The sequence below is a fragment of the Rhipicephalus sanguineus genome, chromosome 4, assembly GCF_013339695.2.
Source record: "Rhipicephalus sanguineus isolate Rsan-2018 chromosome 4, BIME_Rsan_1.4, whole genome shotgun sequence".
In the NCBI taxonomy this organism is placed as follows: Eukaryota; Metazoa; Arthropoda; class Arachnida; order Ixodida; family Ixodidae; genus Rhipicephalus; species Rhipicephalus sanguineus.
This window is the reverse complement of record NC_051179.1, coordinates 176578432-176603544: the sequence shown is the minus strand read 5'-3', so window position 1 is coordinate 176603544 and position 25113 is coordinate 176578432. Positions and strand designations below refer to the sequence as shown.

The 25113-nt window shown below is 49.2% G+C and overlaps 1 protein-coding gene across 1 annotated transcript in view; it reads left to right on the top strand.

Moving 5' to 3' along the window:
- LOC119390914 (sedoheptulokinase) overlaps positions 1-25113 on the top strand; it is a 189643-nt gene that overhangs the window by 17256 nt on the left and 147274 nt on the right. The gene's annotated exons all lie outside the window — the stretch shown is intronic.

Genomic DNA, 25113 nt, shown 5'->3' with positions numbered 1-25113 from the left:
GTCATCGTCGTCGTCTTCTTTGGTTTGTCTTTGCGTCGCGCCATTTTCAAACGCGCACTTGCACATCACAATAATGTCGTTGCACTAATAGTTACGGCCCCTCCAATGAGACCCTTAGGCAAGGATGGGCAATTCCGACTTCTTGCCCAGCAAGTGTATAAAATGCAGGCAGGATTGAATTTCTTTTTATTAAAAGGCCAGCAGGCACCTAAAAAGGTGTCGCCGGCACTGAAGGCGTTAAATTTGAAAATATTTGGTCACTGCAGCGGCCACGAGCGCGGGGCTACCGATCAGGCGCGCGCGCACCCGAGATGCTCGTTTTAAGAGAAGGCGCAGTGAGAGCTCGTTTTCGCGTCCTCAGACCGATTGAGTTCGAAACAGCAACACCTCTCGGGTGACTTGAACGCACGTGCACCGGTAGTCGCAGTGATCTGGTTAATTGCGTCGATTTCTTTTTCAGGGTGCATAAGAATGTCATCCTTAAACTGTGCGTTCCGTGAAGATCTTTCATTGCAGTGGTAGCAAACGCACGCGTAGCACAAGTAGTCCGTCTCACTGACAGTCACTGATCTTTCGGGCGTTAAACGTTCCTTCAAAGCATTTATGTCCAGATCGGTAACTCTGCGAAATTTTGGCTTCTTTGCAATAATTAAGGGAGTACTGGCACGATTTTGAGACATCGCAAAAGGGACATTTTTTGCTTCGTTGGTATGCAGTGTCCACGCTGTCCACACACTGGAGTCGGAGAACACGTATAAAATATTTTAATTTGACTTCGAAGTTTTCGTCGCTGAGCATTTGCAAGCCAGCCACACTGCAAGGACATTATCCCGACAAGTCAAGACGGTTCCTCTGAGTTCGCGAGTTCTGCGTCCTGCATGCAGCCTAAATCGTAGAAATCACTGTCAGGGTCACTGAACGACAATTCACTCATTGTTGTCTATTGCACCACGAGCAGATGACGGATTTCCCGCTAGTACGTCGCGAATTTCTGTATCTCCGTGACGTCACACTGCTATGAAACGACACTGAGAAGCCACCCCCCTCGATGTCGAAACCGAAAGTGTCTTTTTAAGGTGGCGCTAATTAAAATATATAGGATGCATTCCCAGGCACCACAATAGTCGTTTTACGTTTCTCGACACCAGTATTTTTATTTAGAGCAACAATCCGAAATTTTTTTAAATTCGTGTCAGTACTCCTTTAAGCTTCTTGTGCTTCGAAAAGTAGTCTCCACAATAGACTCATTCAGAGCTATACTTTCTCGTCATGAGACGCACAGGAGGAGTAGAGTAAGAGCAAAGCACAAGAACTATCCGCGCCGAATGAAGTGTGAACAGCGCACCGAACGCGCGGCCAGTTCACGCCGTCTGCTGCCGACATCTAATATAGGCAAGCGCATCCGGTTACCGACAGTTTTGCTTTTCTTTCCTTTGACAATCCATATTTTGCTTTGCCACTGGAGCGCCACGTTCATGCTTTCCACTGATCGCAACTGGCGCAGCGCAGTTTCTGTGGCAGCAGCGTGCGTGAAGCGAGCGCTCATAGCTCCCTTATAGAGTTTTCATCTTGCTTCTATCTCCGCCGTGTTATCAGCGCCTAGCTGAGATGCGAACAGAGGGTGGATAGAATAGCGAAGCTCCAGTGCACGTGCGTTCAAGTCACCCGAGAGGTGTTGCTGTTTCGAACTCAATTGGTCTGAGGACGCGAGAACGAGCTCTCACTGCGCCGTCTCTTACAACGAGCATCTCGGGTGCGCGCGCGCCTACTCGGTAGCTCCGCGCTCGTGGCCGCTGCAGTGACCAAATAATTTCAAAATTAACGTCTTCAGTGCCGGCGACACCTTTTTAGGTACCTGCTGACCTTTTAATAAAATGAAATTCAATCCTGCCTGCATTTTATACACTTGCTGGGCAAGAAGTCGGAATTGCCCATCCTTGCCTAAGGGTCTCATTCGAGGGGCCGTAACTATTAGTGCAACGACATTATGCAACATGTTTTTATTGATTGTGAAAGCTGATGTGGAGGAGAATAAGTGGACAAAGTTTAAGAAATTTAAAAAATTGGTTTATTTTTTAATTGTCGTCAGAAGTTTCCATTGTTCGGTGTTTTCTTGAACTTAGCCCGATTTTACTGAAAAGTTATATAAATACAAGATTTGGCAGTTTGGTAGATAAGCATGCGAAGAACGTAATGCAGAATTTTTGCCGCTCTGCTACAAGGCTTTTTTGAGATAAAGACCTTCAAAGTAAAGAAAATTTTGCCGATTGGACCATTTTTGAGGTTTTTTATAAAAACATCTACACGACGCATAAAATCTAAAAATACCTGAGCAGAAGCAAAAACATGCATAGATTTAGGTAAATAAATTTCAGCTACCTAACTTTAATATATTTTGTGCAATTCATAACGAAAGTTGGCCAAAACAGCAGAGCGGATGAGCGCTCCACTCCACCTCTTCGTCATTATTGATTTCCTGTGATTCGAAAAAATTTTTGGCGGCAAAACAAATTGCGGATCTCTTCTTTCCACTCATCAGGCAATAATATATAAAATTTTGAAATGAATTTGAGAGGTCGACCAGCCATCGTTTGTTCGATCTTACGTGGAATCACCCTGTAGTAGTTAACGGTGAGAGCGTAATCGAAGAAAGTGGTGTGACAGCCAGCAGAGCGTCGCTGACTGGACGCAGAAGCTGGGCATGCGGCATCTCGCCGCATGTGAAAGACTTATTGAACACCACGATGGGACTAGAGGAAACGCAACGCGCGTCGTATCTATGTTCGGTGACTACACGTTTGTCTACACCAAAATATCATTACGCTAAACGTGTTCGACAACAGCTCGTCGCTGCAAACCGTGATGCTGAACACGTTAGCCGAAGTGCGCTGAACGGGAAACACCGTGAATACAGCTTTGAATATGTGCTGGAAGTTCCTCTTCGGCCCCTCGCTGCTCAAGAACTTTTTTATCTCCAAGAAAGTAGGCTTCGAAATAGCACGAATTCCCCTGCCGCACGCTTTGGAAAATGCTGATAGGTAACTGTTCGGGAAAGCGAAAATGGCGTCCGATGACTACAACGGACTTCCTGTCTGAAGGTGTGCTTTTGTATCTGTGAGATTCTTTCTGTGCGAGTGCTAAGCCCCCCCACATCGCTCTCTCCCTTGAGGCCTACATGGGGACGAAAAAAAAAAAAAGGAACTGTGGCTTCTGACGCTGTACATTCCTTTAATTAAGCTGTGGCTCGGGCGCCAACTATTCCGGACAATTTGTTTCGCAGCGCAGGAGAAAGAAAGCAGCCGCAACAACGCAGCCTTCCCGCGGCACTACACGTGTCGATGCGCGTGGCGTGAAGCGTGCGTACTCGTGCGCGCCGGCCGTGACGATTTAGCGTGCGATGCGCCGGCGTGTGTAAGCCGTTGCGAGCTATTGGCTCTTCCGGCGCGCGAAGCAAGCGTCCCGCATTGTTGGGCATCGCGTCAGCGCGAATGACTTTGGTGTCGACTCTCTCCAGCCACCGTAGCTGGCCTCTTGCGTTCTCGGGCGCAGCGTTCCTTTTAAAGACGATAGTCTTTAAAGACGATAGGCAAAGACGATAGGCATAAAGAAAAACGAACATTGGCAGCACTGACCCGACTAATGCAAAGAATCAAAATTAGGATACCAGCAGTAATCGAAACCAAATATTCTGCGCGGCAGTCAGGTATTATACCACAGAGCCACGCCTCGCCTTGAAACTGCTTTTGCGAAATGCCGGTGCAGCGTCACTTGTGGCTGCAGTGCTGGGTATCTCATTTTATAACAAAGCAATAAACAATACATATGTACCCCTCCTATGATACAGGCTTCATGACGGGTTAACGTCTATTGTGGTTGCAGAGTGGGTTCTGCTTTCATAGCAGTCGAATAAACATTACATTTGTATTCCTACGTTTCAGCAAGCTATATTCAAGCGTTGCTGGGCCCCGGAAGAATACGTTAACGAAAGTTACATATGATATCCACCTTATCGCACTATGAAGAGCACTTCGTTTCGATAATACCCACATCTGTGCTCTAAAGTGATTGCTGACGATACGTCAGACCATGAGTTACCCATTAAACGCCAGTGTAGTCGAGGTGCCTGGTAAGGCCAGGATGTGCACAGAACAACTACTACGCCTACAAAAACACGTCGATCCACCTCGTAATGCTTGGCTCAAAGCAGAAAAATGCAGCATAGACAACTAGAAAGAACGTAAGAATGGGCTTGTTGGTGGTGATACATGGTGAAACTTGTGGCGCACAAAAACGACACGGACAAAGAAAGTGAAGACTGGACGATGCGCTTACTTCCAACAGAATCTCGCCATAGACAACTACTCGCTGACTGCTTCGTATGAAACTGATTCCCACAAGGCGTGGGATCTGCCGAACTTTTGTTATGTGTCATCTTCCTCTCTCTCCCCTATTTACTTGCTCTATGTCTTCTGCTTATATACGAGACAGACGCGTGTAAACATAATACATATAAGGCATGTGTGGAATCTGAAGATCCAGGTTTAAGAAAGGCGTCATTGTTCCAATGAGGGTTGCCAGCTGGGTCGTAGTCCGAAATCTTTTTCTTGGTGGGGAAGGGGTGTTCGACCTATGTGTGTTCTCGCGCATGTCTTTGTATGCACTTAAAAATGTAAAAACTTCGGGGAGTTTGAAAGCGTCAGCCCCGAAACCACCCGCCCAGCTACGCCGCTGGTTGCCAGGCTGTCTGGCTTCCTTTTACAGCGAAAGTTGTTATCACAGGATTCCTAATAGCAGGATTCCTGAATCGAATGGAGTTCGATGAAATTGCTTTTGTAACGTAAATCAAGTCGCGAATTCGTTCTTGTTTGCATGCGAAATGAAGTGCTCCTCTTGGTTTAACGAAGAACCAGGGGCGTAGCCAGAAATTTTTTTCGGGGGGGGGGGGGGGTTCAACCATACTTCATGTATGTTCGTGCGTGCGTTTGTATGTGTGCGTGCCTATATATGCAAGCAAAACTGAAAAATTTCGTTGGGGGGTTCAACCCCCCCCCCCCCCCCCCCCCCTTGGCTACGCCCCTGCGAAGAACGAACAAGAAAAAGCTACATTTCGCTATATGATGACGCTGAGATGCGACAAACTAGGGAACTTGTAGTCTCGACAAGTGGACTCACCTTCGTCAAGACAGCAGCTGCCTTACTTAGCATCGTGTTTACGTACGCCTTGCTCACTCTTTGCTCATGCTCTGCTTTTGAGCGATCGTCCTGTGTTTTTCAAGTTTCTTCCGCTTTGTCCACGTTTCTTTGCGCTGACCCCTTTCACTACGCAAGTGCATCAACTCGCCCAACTTTCCGTCGTTCATGCAAAATAAACCCTCAGAATAACAGCTTGTTCTCGTCCCAGATGTAAGACTTGCATACGCCTTCAAAATGACATTATAGTTAAAATCACCAGAAGTGATTACGGCTGTCATATAAAATCTAGTTTTACCTGGACTAGTTCAAACGTTATTTATACATGCCCGAATGTTCACTTTTTCGCCAGCAATACGTTGGCGAAACAGAGCAACCAATAAATGTTAAACGGGCGTCGCGCTGACACGGCGGAGATGTTGCCGAAAGCAGTGGCACACTTAATGTGGCAGGTCACCACATGGATGAGCTCAAACTTTACATACTTGAGTCAAATTTCCGATCCTAAACTTCCGGTCCCCGAGAGACAGAAACAAGTCGTACCTTAATCACAAGTTCAGTACACTTGAGCCATTATAGGTATCAACGCGTCAAAGGGAGCTCTTGAATATGTCCGATGTAGTGGGTACCCAGCGACGAAAAGTCGCACTTCAGCCTCGTCTTTAAGAATGTTTGACTGTCCTGACGGCGAAAGTATCATGTTGAGCTCACCATGTCATGGATATTTTGGCGAAGTACAGTGGCGCGCTTTTCCTGAACTGCAGTGACTCGGAGCAGTGACTCCCTCAACCTCTGTCGCTGCGAACGAAACCCTGGTATCTCTCCCCCTTACGCTCCGATTTGGCCATCTAATCTGAATAGCCTTTGCCCTCTTTGAGCGCCTGTCTCCTCCACTTTTGTCGCTGGGGGAGAGCGATCTGAGCGTAAACATACACGCTGCCAAGGAAGGCTGTTGCTACCTCGACGAAGGCACATGTCGAAATGTGGGCTCGTGCATTCCCTGGTGAAGGATTTCTTTCATCTCTTGAAGCCTCAACCTTCCCCCGAGCTTCTGTCATGTTCGGATTTGTGGCCGCATTTATAAGTCGACTTCTTACTCTTGCGCACTGGAATTGCAGTGCCAGGGTGCCGGAACGAAATGTTTTTTGGTTCGGCTTTAGTATCGTTCCACCGCAAGAAGTTCCGTTCCGTTTCTGTTCCGGAACGGAAAAAAATGTTCCGTAATAGTTCGTAACGGTTTTTATTTGTATGGAAAATATTGAACTTAAAGTAACGATAAAAAAAAACTACACCTTCACCGCAAGGGCGATGCAATGAATGCGATAGCAACAAATTGTAATGTTATACGAAGTATAAGGCTACCAACTAACTCTTTTAGATCCAGTCTCGCGTAACTCTACAAAACGCGGGTGTAAGAGAATACGGCCGCTCACGGAAGGGAAGCCGATTTCGCACACTCTTCGCATTGAGAGCCCATCGCGAAGAAGATACGAGCCGTCCGCTGATGCCTGCCGACATAGCGCGCGCGCCAGCGATCGCGACCGTGCCATTTAGTTAAAAGTTCACAGTTGCTGCTCGAGCGACCTCCCCCCCCCCCCCGCGTCCTTTCATGCTCCTTCAAGACGGGCGGGACGTTTCCTCTCTGCTTGAGCAGCATTCGACGGCAGGCCTCGCACGCGGGATGATGTCGCATGCGCTCGTTTCATCTCTGCTTCAGCCGCGTTCATCGTCCCCGGTCGCGCGCTTTTACCCGTGGGTAGAACATACGATGCGCGGCGGAATGTCATCGATGTGGACTTTATGCGGAACAAGACGGCGACAGCAACGGCGATGGCAAAACCTGTCGAGAGTGTCCATATAATTGCTGTCGCAATAAAACATATGATTTGCGGTGTAGTTACTTGCGCTCCTCTTAAAGGGGCCCTTTAAGAGGAGCGCAAGTAAGGAGGGAAAGGTTTTATGATAATTCAAGGGGAAGCGCTTTACTGTTTGAAGCAAGGTCGGGCTGCCTGAGAACGCGTAGTTATAAAGCGAGATTCAGTAACGAAGAAGAACTATGTACATGCTGCGGGGGAACTAAGGAAACGATGGAACATGTACTGATTGAATGTGGCGATATTCACCCAGGTATACGTGTGGGCACGAGTCTACATGAAGCCTTGGGTTTTAGGGACAACAATGGAAAGCTGAACACGCCCGCGATAGAAATAAGTAAGAGACGGTTAGAGTATTGGTGGCAGAAAAGTAGAGATAAAGTACAAAAATAAATAATTGGGGGAAAAAAGGTTATTCTGCCTTAAGAGGCAGAGAGATGGACTGTGAATTTATATTTTTTGTTATAATAACACAGATTTAATCAATGTAGATAAGGCATTAGGACAACATGAAACAAGGAAGTTTTTTTCTTTTTTTCTTTTTTTATCCTTCGAGCCTGGTGGCAGACATGTCACCGCCCCGTTATAAAGGGGACGCTCATAGCATCCATCCATCCATCCCTGCAACACTTTTACAAGTAACCATCGAATGGCTTCACCGAAGGAGTTTATTGCCTCACGAATCGAACGCCGCAAATTTTTTTTAGAATCCGTCAAGTACGGGCGGAGTTACAGAGTTGTCACACACACACACACACACACACACACACACACACACACACACACACACACACACACACACACACACACACACACACACACACACACACACACACACACACACACACACACATATACATATATATATATATATATATATATATATATATATATATATATATATATATATATATATATATATATATGTATCGCCTTGATGTTGATAATAAATTCAGTTGTAAGTTTGTGATTGTCCGTGTCTGTTTCGTCCTTTGTCTAAGAAAATTTTTTCGTGCAAGAAGTTGTAGACCATGGAGTACCAACTAGCTCGAACCGACACATTGTTGAATTACAGGGATTTGTGTCACGCTTAACTGCTCTCTCTCTTCTCGCGTTCCGATGAACGCGCTGAAAGCTAAGCAGGGAGGGATGGCACGTAGGAAAAAAGTTACGTCACGCACGCGTCATGACCTTGAGCAGTTTCTATGTTTTTTTTTCTTTGAACGCGCGGCTAATTTTGAGTGAGATCGCGAGCGAGCGCGCGGGCACGTGGAGACCTCCCGCGGCGGGCGCAGGAACTATGCAGCCCACGATGACGAAATCAGCCAATGACCGGGAATTTGGGTTTATGGCGCGGTCATGTGAGTATATGGCATCATTTGTAGAGAGAATATCGAGGGAGCGATTTTTAGCTGATTTTGAGAATTAATTGTAAATTCGAGGCTGCGTGCTCCGTTATAATGTTTGGCTCGCGTGTTCTCCGGAGCCTCGATGACGGATCGGCAGCGTTTTCTGACCATGCTGAAAAAGTGTTGCAGGTCCCCCTTGAGAACATGGGACAGGGGGGAAACACGTTCTTCCCACCTTCTTGAGGAGAGCGCAAGTAACTGTACCACGAATTCCTACCAACTAGCGCAAACCAGTATACCCTCCTAAGTTATGGTATTTAATTTTCTCAAAAGTGAATTACGAATTTTCTGAGCAGGCTCAATGCTTTGTGTCCAGGGAGTGAGCATTATTCTCAGAAGCCGCTGTCATCGAGTGCACCTCTGATAAGCGAGACCGCTAATCAGCGCCGAGAATGCCCTCTCCACGCTGGCCTGTGTGACAAGCGCACGAAAGTCCGCGTGCGTTTATATAAACATCACTGGTGGTCACTCTTTTCGTTTTTCGCAAAATTTCAACACATCTTTATTTTGGAATCCCTGCCTGAGATACGCGTTAATACTGTTCCCTGGGATATGCGTAATTGCTCACGTTGCATGACCTCGGTTGTTCCGGAATGCCAAGCTTTACCCTGAACCGAAAAACGATAAAAAATATTTCGGTTTCATTCCGGAACAAAATAATAGATAACGTTTCAGTTACGTTTTCGTTCCGGTGAAAAATATCGTTTTTTTTTTCGTTTTTGGTTTTCTTTCCTTTCCGACACACTCTTGAAGGCCGATGCTCGTGACGCGCGAAGACAGCGTCAACGTAGCACTGCGTTTCCGTTATCCCACTTTATTGCGTCAATGCCTCGCGCTGTACGTCTCGAGTATGCAAAACAAGCAGCTTCGAGCAGTCTATATAGATCCCCTCACCAATACAGCTTTTGTTTGTCTACTCGCGCGGGCACTTTTCCGCTCGGTGTGACGACATATCCGTGTTTACTCGCATCGCCTTCCAGCGTGACAGCCAGCGAGATATCAACGCCCCGTCTCTCCTTTCGCCGTTGCCTTCCACAAGTTCCGGCTTGTGTGCGGCTATGGGGAGGTGGCACACCGGGTTCTTGAGTCCGATTCAGACGGTGGCGTTGTGGATCTCTCTCGATATGTGACGGAAATGCTGCTGGCGTGATCATGCATGTGTCTGCGAGGAAGCGTGTAGCGCTCGCTGTGGGTACACAGGACTTCTACTTGCGGCTGAGATTATCGCGCGATCGCGGCATAGTGTTTGATGAGGCGGGGCGAAGCACGCTCGCACCACACGCGAACTGCAATAACGTACTGTTAACAGTGAAGTACAATTTTCTGACCAGCGTACGCATGGACATTGGTTACACGCGGACGGCTATGGCGCAATTGATATTTATCTACGTGTTTGCCTAGTCTCAACTCGAGCTGTCTTACAGTTGAGTGGCATTTCTTTAACGACGACCTTTAGCGAGCTGTAATGTAGCGTAAGGAAAGAATAGCGTTGGCATGGCAAGTTGAAGTCGGCGGATTTCAGACATTACGCAAAAGCGTGCGGTGTGCGAACGTGCGGAAGAACATCATTCCGCTAAATACGTACGCTAGGAAGTATATTAATAATCATATAGGAACGAAAAAAAAAATCAGTCAGAAACCGCCACGGCCCAGGATTTATGGAGTGCCGTTAAGTTGTCCAGGGTGGCGGATATATATTAAACCGAAACGGCCACCAACTGCCTCGTCTCTCCTATACCACGCATGCTGCTTTGATTCGCAAAGTCCTGCTGATCGAATAGAGTTGGCTTCGATATAGCACGAACGCTTTTTTTAAACTGCGGAGCTCTTTAAGGGACGCCTTGTCGTCGTCTCATGTCGTGTTGTTGTCACGCAGTCCCATGTCTCGCGTCGGCGTCGTGCAGGTCCCACACACATAGGTCGGGCTGGCTGCACGTTAGGAACGTGAGCGCTTGCATGCCCCTTAACTCCAACGTCGCGGAAGGAATAATCCGTCGGTCCGAGCCAGCGAAACACCGCTGTCGGGAATTAGACACAGATCTGCGGAGGAGAGAAGCGGAGGCGAAACGCCATCGCTGGGAGTTGGACGCAGCGTGCTCGGAGCAGCAAACAGTAGAAATACAGATCATCGCAAAACAAACCGGGTAATCACAAGAAAAGAACAGAAAAGGATATAAGATATCACATAATCACAAGAATAGGACAGAAAAGAGCAGATGAACACAAGATAAATACAGGGTAAACACAGGCGAATCAATACTCTGCAGTTTGTATGCAGCTTTCACTTGGGGTGTAATTGGCTTTGATATTTCTTTCGTGCTGTTCTATTTCATGGATGAACGACTCTGGCAAGAAACATAGCTAGAGAGACAAGACATAATGTCGTTTTTCCGTTTGCATAGTGCCGCCAACGTACACGGAACACCACAGTGTTGCTACTCGTCCTTGAAACTTGACGCTCGGGCAACGGTCGGACTGTCGCGGCAAATGGCGTCTCATTGGGCGTGCTTTTCTTTGTTTTTACGTTAGCCCCCGCGTGTTGTACCTCCTCCGTCTCCGTTGTTTTATGCCATCACGTGATCTCGCTGTCTCTCAACTAACTCGATTCGAGATAATACGCTCCTCAAGCATTGCACAATCTGAGAGAAAATAAGTTGCACAGGGTGTCGCGTAAACAACGCCCACCGATCACACTTAGCATCAGAGGGATGCCGAGAGAGAGAGAGAAATGCACTTTATTTTGCGAGAAGACTTGAGCCCAAAGGTAAATGGTCTCCTCAATCCAGGTAGCCATGACTCGCTGCTGCCGCCCGAGCCTTGTCCACCAACCATTATTGGTCTCTGAAGTGATGCGCCAGCAGCAGAGCCTCCCACTGGTCTTCTGATTGTTTCTCCTCTGGTTCTGCTCTGTTCAGCCCTTTAGAGCCTGATGGTGGCGATGTAGGTGGCACGTGCGAGTTTTTCTTGCACCACAGCACCATATGGCGCAGGGTGTTGGGCGTGTTCGGCGGGCAGAACTTGCAGTACCGCCCGTAGGTCCCGGGATTGCAGCAGCGTGTTCGCCTGTGTGGCGTTCTTTCTTCTTTACTACGTCTCGTGTTTTCAACGACACCCGAAGACAACATTTCAGAAGTAACGCGCCATGAGGCTCCCTCTTGGCACGCTTTCTCTTTAGCTCGGAGTCGCCAGATGGAAGACAAGGCTGCGGAACGGAGGGCACGGAAGGCTCGCGGCAGCGCGCGCTCGCAGACAGAATCCTAAGGTGAGAGCCCGCGAGGCCGAAGCTGCACGTCGACGCCGCGAAGCAGATTCCGCCGTTCGAGCCCGCGAAGCCGAAGCTGCTCGACTAGCTGCACGGCTGCGGCGCGAAGACCCCGCCGTTCGAGCCCGCGAGGCCGAAGCTGCACGGCTGCGGCGCGAATCGGATCTTCAAAATGTGAAGGACCGTGAAGCAGCGAGAAAGCGCGCGTACCGGCAAGCAGAGCCCGAGGTTGTGCGAGCACGTGAGGTGGCTGCAAAACGCATCAGGCGGGCTCTGCCCGAAGGCGCCGACGCGCGCTTCCAGCGGGACTTCCTTGATAACAGTTTCGGCCATAGTTGCGGTGTGTGCAACACATTGTGGTTCTCAAACAATCTAGTCACAATATCTTCCATGAAGAAGGACCACGCTCGCGCCAATGCCATCGCCGTGCTGCAGCGCGAGTTCGCTTCGCCCCACTCATCATCATTCACCACGTGGTTATGCTGTGATTTTTTTCAGCTCCCGCTTTTGTAAATGATTTTTGTGGTTTTTCGTGTGCTGTTCTTCAGGACTCTGCTGCGAATCGATGCATAAGCCGCCATTGATCACGTCGGTGCCGGACTTTTGCCGGTAGGTCGGTTTTTTAGCATTTTATCGGACTTTTACTTCTACGGCCTCGCCGCGCCAGCCGAGGAGAACGACCAGAACGCCTTGTTGGCGTCTGCCGGGCAGGACGCGTCCTGAGATCCTCCGGCTTGGCCGATATGATGGAGGGTGCGGCTGTTGTTATGGAAGGCGACGACCTTCCTCCGGAGGATTTTGGAGAAGAGCACGGCTGGTGCTCCGCCGCGGTCAAGAAACACTCTAGGCGCACAGACGCTAGTGCTACAGAGCGTGCCACGGCGTGCGGCGAGAACGCCGGCGGTTATTTCAGTGCAACAAGAAAGGATCTAGACTTGAAGAACGAAGTTATCAAATCATCAAGAATGCCTCGGCTGCCGAGCGAGCACTGGAAGACTATCGTTCGCGCTAGGGGTGGCTTGGATATTCAGCAGACGGCTCGGCTAGACTTGGCCGGGCGATCGCGGTGGCGGCCAGAATTGTGCCTGAGCTAGCCGATCAGGATGTTGGTGCAATGCAAAATATTATAGTTATCAGCACGGCGTCCCTGTAGTGTCAGGAGTCATTACGGTTTCGGTGTCTTTACAAACGCCATCTCTGATGCTCGCCAGAAGCAGCGAACGGCCTCGAAGATGCCCTACGGTTGCTATGCACCCGACGGTATGTGGAGAGAGCGCCGCTTATGGGCTCAGGTCTCAGGTGGCACGGGCTTCAAGTATCCGAGAGGCGCGTGATCTACCCGGGGGCATTGAACGCTCGACTCGCATCGCGCTACGACGCATATAGGGCGTCGCCCAGTCATGTAGCGTTAGAGCTTTGAATAAAGCAGTTTTATAATTCAGCTCTACAGCACATCACTATAGAGCAGTCCCGGGCGAACGCCTACTCCTACCTCAGGATGAGATGCCTTACATTGGGAATCAAGCAGTATGAGATCAACAACTATGAGGCTGCCCCGCATGCGACATGTAAGGGGGTCATTCGAAAGATTGATATATCAGAGAGCCAGACGGATCTGGAGAAGAGTATCCTCACTGACAGAAACCCTTCGGCTTTGGGAGTGAAGCGCATCAAGAGCAATGAAACGGTGGTTATCGTCTTCGACGGCTGCAAGGTTCCAAATTTTGTTTATTTCGGCACTGCGCTGGTCAGACGCTCGCTCTACCATCGGCAGCACGACTGCTGCTACGCCTGTGGCAGGCTGGGGCACAGGGCGGATGTTTGTCCGACACCGGACGAAGCTGTGTGCAAGCAATGCGGGATCAGCAACCCTAATGAGAATCATATGTGTTTCCCGAAATGTGGGCTCTGTGTTGGCCCGCACGCTACGACTGAGAAGAGTTGCAAGCAGAGGCTCCCACTGCCTTTTATTGTGCGACGGCGGCGAAGAGAGTGACGTGCAGAATCCGAGCGCCGTAGCCAGCTATCGGTATCTGCCAGCGCCGACGTGGGTCTGACCCAACGGCCACGCAGCCGATCCAGATCCAGAGCACGGTCCATGTATCGTTCCCGAGGCCGGAAGGATGGAGCCTCTTCTAAGGGCCGACCCCGGTCCCGATCCACGAATCGTCATCGGTCCCAATCGAGGGGCCGATCTCGCTCGAGGAGCCGGACCGGGGACCCGCAGGGAAAGGTCCATTTCCAGAGTGCACCCGAACCGGCATTGCAAGGTGGCACTTGGGCTGATCGTGTGCGCAGCGGCGGAAGACCCGGCGAAAAGGTAACGGGGGGGCACTGCGTCAGAGCAGGGTCTAGAGCAGTTAAACCAACACCTCCCACATGAATGTATGTATGTGTGCGGTTAAATGCTTTTTTTTATCCTTCCCTGTTTCTGTGTTTCAAGGTTACATTTTCGTCCTGTCTTAAATCATTACGCAGTTCCTGTTTTTTAAATCATTTACGATCACTGTGAAGCGACTAGGGGCAGTTCTGTTTTATTGTGTAATTTGCGTTTTATTTGTGTAATTGCTTCTGTCAGCGCAGCATTAATGCGCACAAATAAACGGCCTCTACACTGGATATTAACGCACGCACACACACACATATTCAATAGTTTATTTCTTTGAGCGCGCATAATTTATTTATTTATTAATAATGTAAGCCATGAAGGCTCATACAGGAATGCGCACACAAACCGTTCTCGCGAAGCGTCTATACAAAGACGCATGAAAAGACCAAGAAGACGGGGAAGCATTGTGTACGGTATAGACACGCTATGTCAGTAAAAAAGTACAAAAAACAAAGTCAAGTTGTACAATGAGCATCTCATGGAAAACCAATTAATGCAATAAAAAAGACGTCTGCCTCGGTGGGATAGTGGTTACAGTGCTCGGCTGCTGACCCGAAAGTCGTGGGTTCGATCCCGGCGGCGGCGGTCGCATTTAGGAGGAGGCGAAATGCTAGAGGCCCGTGTACTGTGCGATGTCAGTGCAGGTTAAAGAACACCAGATGGTTAAAATTTCCGGAGACCTCCACTACAGCGTACGTCGTAATCATATTATACTTTTGGACCGTAAAACCCCAGGTAATATTTTTAATTATAAAGACAAATAAACGACGCAGTGGATATGCAGCACAAAATGCAGAACAGTATTGGAAACACTCAGTGACATGGGCATGCAATCGGGCATCCAAGAAAAAAAGAAAACTTCAGATACAAAAGGAAAAACACACAGATACTGCGCGTGTATGCAAAGTTTTATGGCACAGTAAACACGTGTTCATCATTCTGATAAGTACTCAAGGTGCAACTCGAGTGCCGATACAGATGCGGCCCCAGTTTAGGAGCAAGAAATGTCAGCAATAATAATCATAAAGAAGCTCCGATTTCATCTTAGCAGGATATTTGGAACATACTACCGCTCGGCCCTTTATCCTGTGTACAATATGTATGATGCCATTTATAATAAATGAGTAAATTGTTTGTAAACTTAGCAAAATAAGCCGCCTTAGTCGCACTTAGGCAGCTTCGCATCACTAAAGTGCGTGTGTTGGGATACATGTACTGCCGCTACTGACACATATATAAATACTTTAAACGATTCTTTGTGTATTTGGAATGCAGAGTTTACGAGGAAATTAAGTAAGGCTTTAGACTTGACTCTGTCGTTTCCGGCGTAAAGAAGAAGGTTCGTTTTCAACATAACAAGTCTACATTTACCTCTAGCGCATAACACATGCACAGGCCGTCATCTTACATGAATTACGTGCTCTCTTAATAAGCACTTACGCAAGAACAGCACTAAAAGCTGTCCAAGCTTTAAACAAGAAAAGAAGAAGCTCGCTAGCGTGCACTTATTTCCGGACGCATCCGTGCACCGCAAGCGCGTTGTGCAGCGCGTTGTGCAGCGCGTTGTGCATGCTGCCTATACCTGGCGACAACTTTCTGTGGCAGCACAGCCAAGGCTACGCAACCGAACCACGCACTTTTTTACTCCCCTTCTGTATGTAGTCCGCGAACGCTAGCTTTTGTAGAATACGTAGCATAAAAGAAAACATAAAAAGAAAAGAAATAGGTATTACGTTCAAGATTGTTTGCATTGAAAGTAAGAATGATAATCCCGTAAAGGATTTGTGATTTTTTCTCTTTCGAGTTTCAGGTTTTCTGGTGTCCGTGTCACGTTTTCCGTCCCCACTCATCAACGATGGCGTCGCTCGGCTGCAACAGGTGCACATCGAAGCTTGCAAGTGAGCATAAGCGCGTGTTCGTTAGGTGATTTGTGTTCATCGATCAGAAAAAAAACGAAGACAGCGTTGCGTTGTGAATTATTTTGTTGATTTGCCCATACTATCGCCGAGAAAGAAGTGTGCAAGTGATACCACCATCGCAAGTGGGTCTCTCATCGCGATAGCTTCCTTGACGTTGACGACGGCGACCTGCAAGTCTTCAGCAAGAAGAGCCGCTTGAAAGCAAAACTGCGATTGGAAACAGTACGTAAAATAAGTGGCCCATTTCATAAAATGCGTTGCATACATGGTCGGTATTTTGGTTGCCTACTATTACTGATACAGTCGCACCGTACATTGCGTCTAACACCGTGCCCGTCGGCGTCTACGGCGGGAGGCGTTTTGGCGTTTTGAATGAGAGCGATTTACGGTGACAAAATCACCCATGCACAGCTTTGCTTCGGCAACGGACGCGTTCATGACTATTATGCGACTGACAGCGTGATTTTCAATTTCCAAAAAAAAAGCATTCTTGACCACGGGAGTAAGGAACGCGTGTCACCCGTTTGTATAATCGCACACGTGAGACGCCCGCTCCTGAGTGGTCGTGACCAACATATCTGCTGCCTTTCGATGCCTTCGCGTCCCCTAACAAAATAACGCGAGCGTCTCCAGAAAGTTATAGCGTCTCCAAATGTAGGAAAACGACGATGTCGACCATGTGTGCACCGAAATTCAGAAAATGGCTTGTTACCCTTGCGTAAGGTTTCCAATTGCGCAGTTACTGCTGGGCCGTGGCTTTTCTTTGTTCTTTGAAAAGTAAAACCGACCGCTTTAATTAAGCTGATTCCTGCGTTCCTTCGCAATACGAAATAGTCTATCGCTTTCCCAAGAAAATAAATGTAAACAATACTAAATGGTGCTCACTTTGCACGTGGACTTGAACCGCTAGCACATTAGCGTTATATAATTTGATCTGCAGAAGAGCTCAGCAACGATTCCAGGTATTTGTGCTGCATGCTTAAGTATATGTGATGTTGTTAGTGGGCTCAGGCCTCTTGCACACAAAGAAGGTCTCACAGAAACGTCGAGGCTTTAATGTGGACGCGGGACGGAACTGACGAGCACGTTGAACAAGCACATACACATAACACACACTTCGGTCTATACGTTTAGTGAGTAGCGTCTATCGACGCGGCGACGGCACACTCACACACTCACGGCACGTCGACCGCGCGGCGATGCTGTCACCGACGATCCAGGCGTGCGTCGGAACGAAGGCCCTGCGCGGGTTGGTCTGGAACGTCGCCCAGCACGGTAGTCGCCCAGGATACGGCTTGACCGCACCGGAACCCGTTGACGCCCGTGGTACACAAGACCCAGGCACAAGTCTTCAGTCAGTGGCCGTACACTTGGTCGGGAACGCGGGTCCCGCCCATGCAGCTCAGGCTAGCCTTCCGCCGGCCGCTCTCGCGCCAGACATGCCCTCGTTCTCTTCTTCTCGCGATCAGACGGCACATGCGCGCAATCGGCCGCGTACTTCAAATATTCTAAATTCCTATCACATTTCCCCCCAATTTCAAGAAGTCGAGGAGGAGCACAAAGGCGACGTAGCACCACACGACGTAAGCGACGTAGATGACACGTAGCACAAAGTCCCTGCACGTTATTCGTCGAGGATCACGCCATCACTCCAAGTTCTTCGTGTCCTTGCAGAAGCACTTCTCCGAGACTTCTCGGCGAGGCATAAATTGATGATGCAAACAGTTCGCGCAATTCTGAGGTCTTGGTCTGATGGAGCACGTCCGACTAGGTGGCGTGGGACTCTTTGCTCCTAGCACGTGCAACACAACCTGGTAAATCGTCTGGTCTCCGACTGCATTCCGGGCCAGTAAAACTCAGTGACGACTCGACTGAGCGTTTGCTTCACTCCCTGATGACAAGCGTGGCTCCGTTCATGAGCTATCCTCATTACATTCTTTCTAAGGTCCTTGGGCACCACCAACTGGTCGAATATTTCCCCTCGTGTCGTCTTGTGTTTCCTGTATAGAATGCCATCTTGCAAGTAATATTCATTTTCGCTGCCACCCGATATCTGCATCTTGCCGACCTTTTCGAAGCAGCGCCTGAGAGATCCGTCGTTCTTCTGCAAGTCCTTTAATTTGCAGTGACCTACCCCTGTGATTGCGAGTTGCAGCACTGGCAACGCTGGCAGTGACGGTGTCTCCGTACCCTTTGCAGCAGTGATGAACCCGGTACCGCACACGGCCAGCTTCTGTGTCTGTCTTGAGGCTACGTTTCCAACCCCGTTCGTTTCTTTGTCCTTTATGCCTGGCCGCCCTAATTGCGAAGTAGGTGGCCCCCGCATGGAAGGGGGACTCGTATCCCTCCGAGTTCTGTCTGGCGACCACAATGTGACCGGGTCATTAGGTGGCCGGGCTCCTTCAATGTTCCCCAGCACCACGTCATACAAGGGGTCCCGCATGCATTTAACCCGCGCAAGGCCTGTAAAGAATGGCGTGTCGAGAAATACAATGGCTTCCGGTAGGTAACGAATCGTGCGATCCAGCAAGAATACCGGTCTTGTTGTTCCTGTCATTTTCTCTCGAGGTATCAGAGAATGCCGCACAACTACCGTGTTGCAACCAGTGTCTCGTAGGACCGATACCGGTTGCGATTCAAGGAAGCCCCTACGCACTGGCAGCTTTGCGACGTCGCATCCGGGGGTTGGTGGTATTAATGTCGTATTGACGATGGGAATCGTTTCGCCGCTTTGTAGTACGACGTACCCATCCCCTTCGTCTGTCGGATTTTTGGGCGGCGATGGTGCCATCATACACGAAGCCTGTCCTGTATCTTGTTTTGAGAGTCCTACCCCTGGACCGCTTCTGCGGGACCATCCGCGTTCTGCAGGATGTCCTTTACTCTGAGACCAGCACTCCGAAGCTCGATGACCCGCCTTGTCGCAGAGGAAGCATTGGTCAGTTGACCTAGACGTCTTCGGTATTTCCGCCTTGCCGGAATGCTCCACCGTGGCCTCTTTGAGGGTCTTCTCCTTGCTCATATTGGTGAGGTGTTGTGCCTCTATGAAGCAGTCGGCATTCTTCGCCAGCGCGTCGAGGGTCTTGCAATTCCTTTCCTTCAAAAATACTCGTAGAGGCATAGAACAGCTTTCCAAGAACTGCTCGCCAATCATGGCGTCGCGAAGGGAGTCGAAACTCTTGTCTGTTTGGCTCATTTCAATCCAGTGGTCGAAGTAGCCAGATATCCTTCCGGCGTATTGCATGGCGGTCTCGTTGTCTTCGGGTCTCGCGTTTCGGAACTTTTCGCGGTACCCCTCAGCGGTGTACCGAAAACGCTGGAGCAAGGTAGCCTTCAGCTGGTCGTAATCTGTGGCTGCGTTAGAGTCGAGTCGCCCTATGACCGTCAAGGCCTCTCCGGTCAGACACAGGCTGAGGGAGAGTGCCCATTTCGTGCGGGGCCAGTCTTGGCTTGTCGCAACTCGCTCGAAACGCTTCAAGTAGGCGTCTAGGTCATCCCGTTCCTCGTTGAACGGCGGAATCAATTTGTGAGGGCTGAAGATGTCGGGTGCTGCCCTAGCAAGCGCCTGTCCCGCACTGGCATCCGTCGCCGCGCCTTGCGTACTGGCAGTCTTTTCCTGGAGCTCGATCTTGAGCTTGAGCACGCGTTCTTCGGCCTCCAACCTCAGGCGGTCTTGCTCGGCCTGCGCTTTCGCGTCCTCGCGATTTTGGGCACGCTGGTCCCGTTCCCTCGCGATTTCCGCGTCGACCCAGCGCTTGAGCTCCGCTCCCGTCATTCCGAGATCCTTGCCTATGGCGTATAGCCTCTCAAACTCCATCATTCCCTCTTGTGTGCTTGAGTATCCTGGCAGGCTCGCCAAAATTGCGATGTTGTTAGTGGGCTCAGGCCTCTTGCACACAAAGAAGGTCTCACAGAAACGTCGAGGCTTTAATGTGGACGCGGGACGGAACTGACGAGCACGTTGAACAAGCACATACACATAACACACACTTCGGTCTATACGTTTAGTGAGTAGCGTCTATCGACGCGGCGACGGCACACTCACACACTCACGGCACGTCGACCGCGCGGCGATGCTGTCACCGACGATCCAGGCGTGCGTCGGAACGAAGGCCCTGCGCGGGTTGGTCTGGAACGTCGCCCAGCACGGTAGTCGCCCAGGATACGGCTTGACCGCACCGGAACCCGTTGACGCCCGTGGTACACAAGACCCAGGCACAAGTCTTCAGTCAGTGGCCGTACACTTGGTCGGGAACGCGGGTCCCGCCCATGCAGCTCAGGCTAGCCTTCCGCCGGCCGCTCTCGCGCCAGACATGCCCTCGTTCTCTTCTTCTCGCGATCAGACGGCACATGCGCGCAATCGGCCGCGTACTTCAAATATTCTAAATTCCTATCACAGTATATCAAGTCATGTGGTAGATTTCGACTATATTTGTGAATAAACTATCTGCGTAAATTCCCAAATAACATCATGAGCCATGAATACTCGTATGGAAACGCACATGTTGTATGCGCTCGCGAAACCAAAACCGAAATCGCCCGCGAACGGAGTACTTGGCGTAGTAACACATGTGCAGAAGCTCCGCCCACGTAGCTTTGACTGTGCTGCCACAGAAAGTTGTCGCCAGGTTAGAGTGGCCAGGTATAGCTGCGGCGGGAGGCGCCATGGCGGCCGTCGTTGCACACGACGCGACTGTCCCCGCCCTCAGCGGAGCGCGCGGGCATCAAGGCACCCTAATATACACAAAATATTTGCGCATATTTTTTATTGGGCACACGTAGAAACAAAACGGCGGTGCGTACGTAGATTGTAGGAATTTTCTTCGTGCAATGCGGATACTCGTCTGATGCGCCGGCGTGGGTGTCGAATAATGCCAGGCAGTGAGCGTCGCTTGTTTTCTGCTCTTTTGCGGCGGTAGTCAACGCATATGTGCAACGTGCGTAGTTTTCCTCGGCTGCTGTCGTTTTGCGCTGTGCGGGTGCTTTCAGTACATCGGAGTCGCGTCTCGCGTTTATTTTCTTTTACTCGCTCCTATAGGCAATGTGTTTTCGCGCTTTTGTCGCAAATTTCGTCTCGCATTCCCTTAAAATGCCAGAGATGTCTTGTGACGCTGTTTTCCTCTTTTTCAATTTCTCAATGCGACTTGGAAGACGGCACCCGGTAATGGGTCTCCCTTCAGTTGCACTCACAGAACGCGTGGTAGAAAGGAGATAAAAAGTAAGTTCCGAAGAGATGGCGTCTGCGGGTGCCCTGCTAAATGTGACCGAGGTGGGAAATTATCTCCTTGCGCGTTAGATAGTCCCGGCCGCGTGGCAGTGCCTAGAACATACCGGCACTATACGGCCACAATTTCACGGCTTTAGCTGCTTCTGGATTGCGTTACCCTTCTTTTTTTTTTCGCACCAAAAGAGCTAGTGCCCACCGCGCTTAAAAACATTGTGCGTGCTCTCTGGTGGTCTTGAAAGTAGCAATTAACGCGGCGCGTTTATTATGAAATAACAGTGGGGATATTAGGCGCAGTGTAGGTCACCCATTATGAAACTCGTTGTATATAGTAATAATTGTTGGTGTTTAACGTCCCAAAACCACGATATGGTTATGAGGGACGCCGTTGTGGAGGGCTCCGGAAATTTCGGCCATCTAGTATTCTTGAACGTGCACTGACACCGCACAGTACACGGGCCTCCAGCATTTTGCCTCGTAAATGCGACCGCCGCTGCAGGAATCGAAAACGCGACCTTCGGGTCAGCAGCCGAGCACCTCCGGCATAAATAATTAGGGAGGTTACGTGGAAGAAGTTTGCGTTGGACTGTACATAAATGGAAGAAGGAATATTGGGAATTGCAGGTTGAACGCATGACAGTGTCCATTATACATGCCCTCTACTGAAGGGATGAAAAGAGAGAGAGAGAGTGACCACATGGTAATCGTAACCAACACAGGCGTGGGATAAGTAAATGAGCGAATAGAAAAAAAGAAAAAGAAACGTGCAGGTGTGCACCAGAAGAGATTAATATGAGTGGCCCCGTAGAACCGAGCACAGAAACGTTATATCGGCCAATCAGCGACGTTTGGTGATCCTTATGGGCAATAAATGATGGCTGGTTCCCCTAGCGACTTATGCGATGAGAGAAACCGTAGTGGAGAGCTCCGCATAATCTTGAACCACCTGGGGTGCACTGACCTCGCACAGTACACGGAAATAATGTTTTTCGTTCGGTGACCTCGTAATTTTTACTTCCACCAGTTGGCGGTTGCATTCGCAGCTTTTGCCTGTGTGCGGCGATATTATGTTCGCTGGAATGAATAAAGTGTATAGTTTTCTCATTATTTTTTCATTGACGAGCCGCCTTCAGTAATATGGTGCTTACTTTTACAGTCTGGAAACGGCTGTCGCATGTCAGTCATTTTCTGATCCGATGTGTATATACTGTGCGGCGTGGACGCTAACTACCAGAACACCCGCGCTATAGCCCTGGCGAGCCTTTTGTGCTTATGCATGTCTTATTTTTTAAGAGACTTATTACGCGCACTCACTTGCATGAAAGTTACGCGCTGCCGTCTTTTGTTCCCATTTATTACATCTGTTTCGTGACGCCGCACGTTCCTCGAACGTTGAGTTGCAAAAATAATAATTATGGCTGGAATGACTTTCACTGGCGGCTACACAAGGGCAGAGCTAATTTTATCGTTTGTATGTTCATTGTCGTGCTTATACCGTTTTAGATCCCGCCGACGAAAGGCAGCTGTCTTCAGTTGCTTTTCGTGATTTTTTCGCAGAGTAGTGGCCCTTGCAGCTACATACACACGCACTCGCCCGCCCACCCTCTCTCACACAAAGCACTCAACTGTTGACGCTCATTGACGGCAAAACACGGGACGCGGAATAGCTGCTCCTGTAACAGCTCTTGTTTATTTAGACGAGCGCACTGAAGCCTCTGCGGGATTTTCCTGAGCTGCAGGTCAGTCTACAGGCGCGCTAATAAACGAGACAGGAGAAATTTATTGCGGCTGCCGTGGTGGACCTCTCGTGTCTCCCCAGTGTTTTTTTTCCTTAGTAAAAATTTTTTTTGTCCACTTTAATGTTCTCTTGTGTTTTTTTTTTCGTGGCCTTCAGAGAGCGCAGAGCTGCCTCGATCGTTGCCCCCGACAGGTCTCTTCTGGCAGCGCCTTTCGTGCCCGGAGGAAAGGCTCGAGAACATTCATTACCCTGTATTATCAGGACTGTTTTTCTTTCTATAGGTTGTGACTCCCTATACCGGAGTACTTCAAACATGAAAAATATACGCAGATCCAACGCGACGCTCCAATCTTAATGATGCAGAACTTGTTTGGTTTCGCGGGCGTGCAACGGGTGACAAGAGGGAGGCCTCTCTCCTTGTAACCGTTTGCTGTGTCACGAAGAAGATGGCGACGTATGATAAACGTCGAGGGGATAATGCCGACGCTTAGTTGCAGAGCAGCGCTGTGCAAATCTAAATGCATTTACGGTTTCTGCCCTCATTTCCTCCTCTCAAACACCCAGTGTAGGGTAGCCAACCAGGCGCTTCTCATGCTAACGTCCCTGCCTTTCTGACACCTTCCTCCTTGCGGTTTCTGTGCACCACTCGTGTCACTATAACACGCACGCACGTTCTTGAATTGACCAAGAGTGTTCGTGTACCGGTGACGTAAACAATCTGCGGCACGTGAAATCTCGGAAATAAAGCTCTTGTGTATTGACGTGCTATTTTTAAAATAGCCTGTATGCTGTAGTCGTAATTATTTGTATCAGATCTTGATTTATTAGTTACGCGGAACCCAGTGTATACATCTGGCGCCAACTGACATCGCTTGATCGTTGATCACTGAGCAGACAAAATAGTCTGTTTGGCGACGAACGCTACCTGAGTGCTTACACCAGACGCCGCGGAATTATTCCAAGTATTTACGTAACCATATATAGTAAAAAAACAGCGCGAAAACACAAGAACGAGACAGATGAAACAGGACTAGCGCTGTGTCTCTGTCTCGTTCTTGTTTTCGCGCTGTTTTTTTACTATGAAGATGTACCAACAAGCTCAAGTTCGCACGCTTCTCAATATACGTAACGCTTTAAATGAACACTTCCGTGACCGATGGCGGCAGCCTGCTCCTTATTCCGTCCACACCTTTGTCCATGATTCTTCCCGTTCGTCGTTTGGTATACCATTGATATCATGTAGTAAGTTTACCCGACCATTCGATTGATCGATTGTAGTCGTACTGCCCGCTAAGCTATTCTTTATTCGCCACTGTGTTGCTTATTTTATGTACTGTTCAGTATAATCAGGATTTGATTTCCAGAAGGCTGACGAAATGAGCGCAGGCAGCCGATGTTCGGTTCGCCCAAGCATCGGTGCGAGCGTTTTATAGCGAGCTGCAGGCGATGGCCGTTTGGCTTAGTTGCTATTTGAGCTTCTTCACTACAGTTTTTCTTATGTTACCCTCAGCGTGTGCGGCGATAAAAGCTGAGGCAGTGTAGCAGTTCTGTACTGCGTGAAGAAAAAAACCAAGTACGTCGTTAATTGAAAAGTAAAAGGTGCGCAAGATAGTTTTCGTGCGGTTCTATGTTATCCCCTTCTCAACAAGCCTCGCTCTACAGCACCATCATCCACCGCCATTTGGCGCGGGCAGGAATTCAAATTCGTAATGTTTGCGTTTGCAGCGTTGGCTTATTCTTGCCAGTTTCCAGTGAGGCCTTGGTACTCTGGTAGCATATATGGGTGCCGGCTAGCTCAGCGCCTCCAGACAGCGATGCGTTTGAACTGGCCGGGTGTATTTTGGTCTGTGACATTGGAGAGAAAAAACACAAATAAGCCGCGCATATGCTTAGGAAATGAAAATGCTTTCAAGCTTGGATGTGACGCACAAGGGCTGTAAAGGCTGAGGTCGGCGTTTTGCTGCCAAGCCGAAAGGAAAAGCAAACCCTCTTAAGTACGCTCCATCGTCTTTCTCAACGACAGCGGAAACACAGTGCGCATGTAGTCTTGGAAGGGCAGTCGTCTTTTAACAAAAAATGTGCTCAGAAAGTAACTTCGCGGTCAAGCA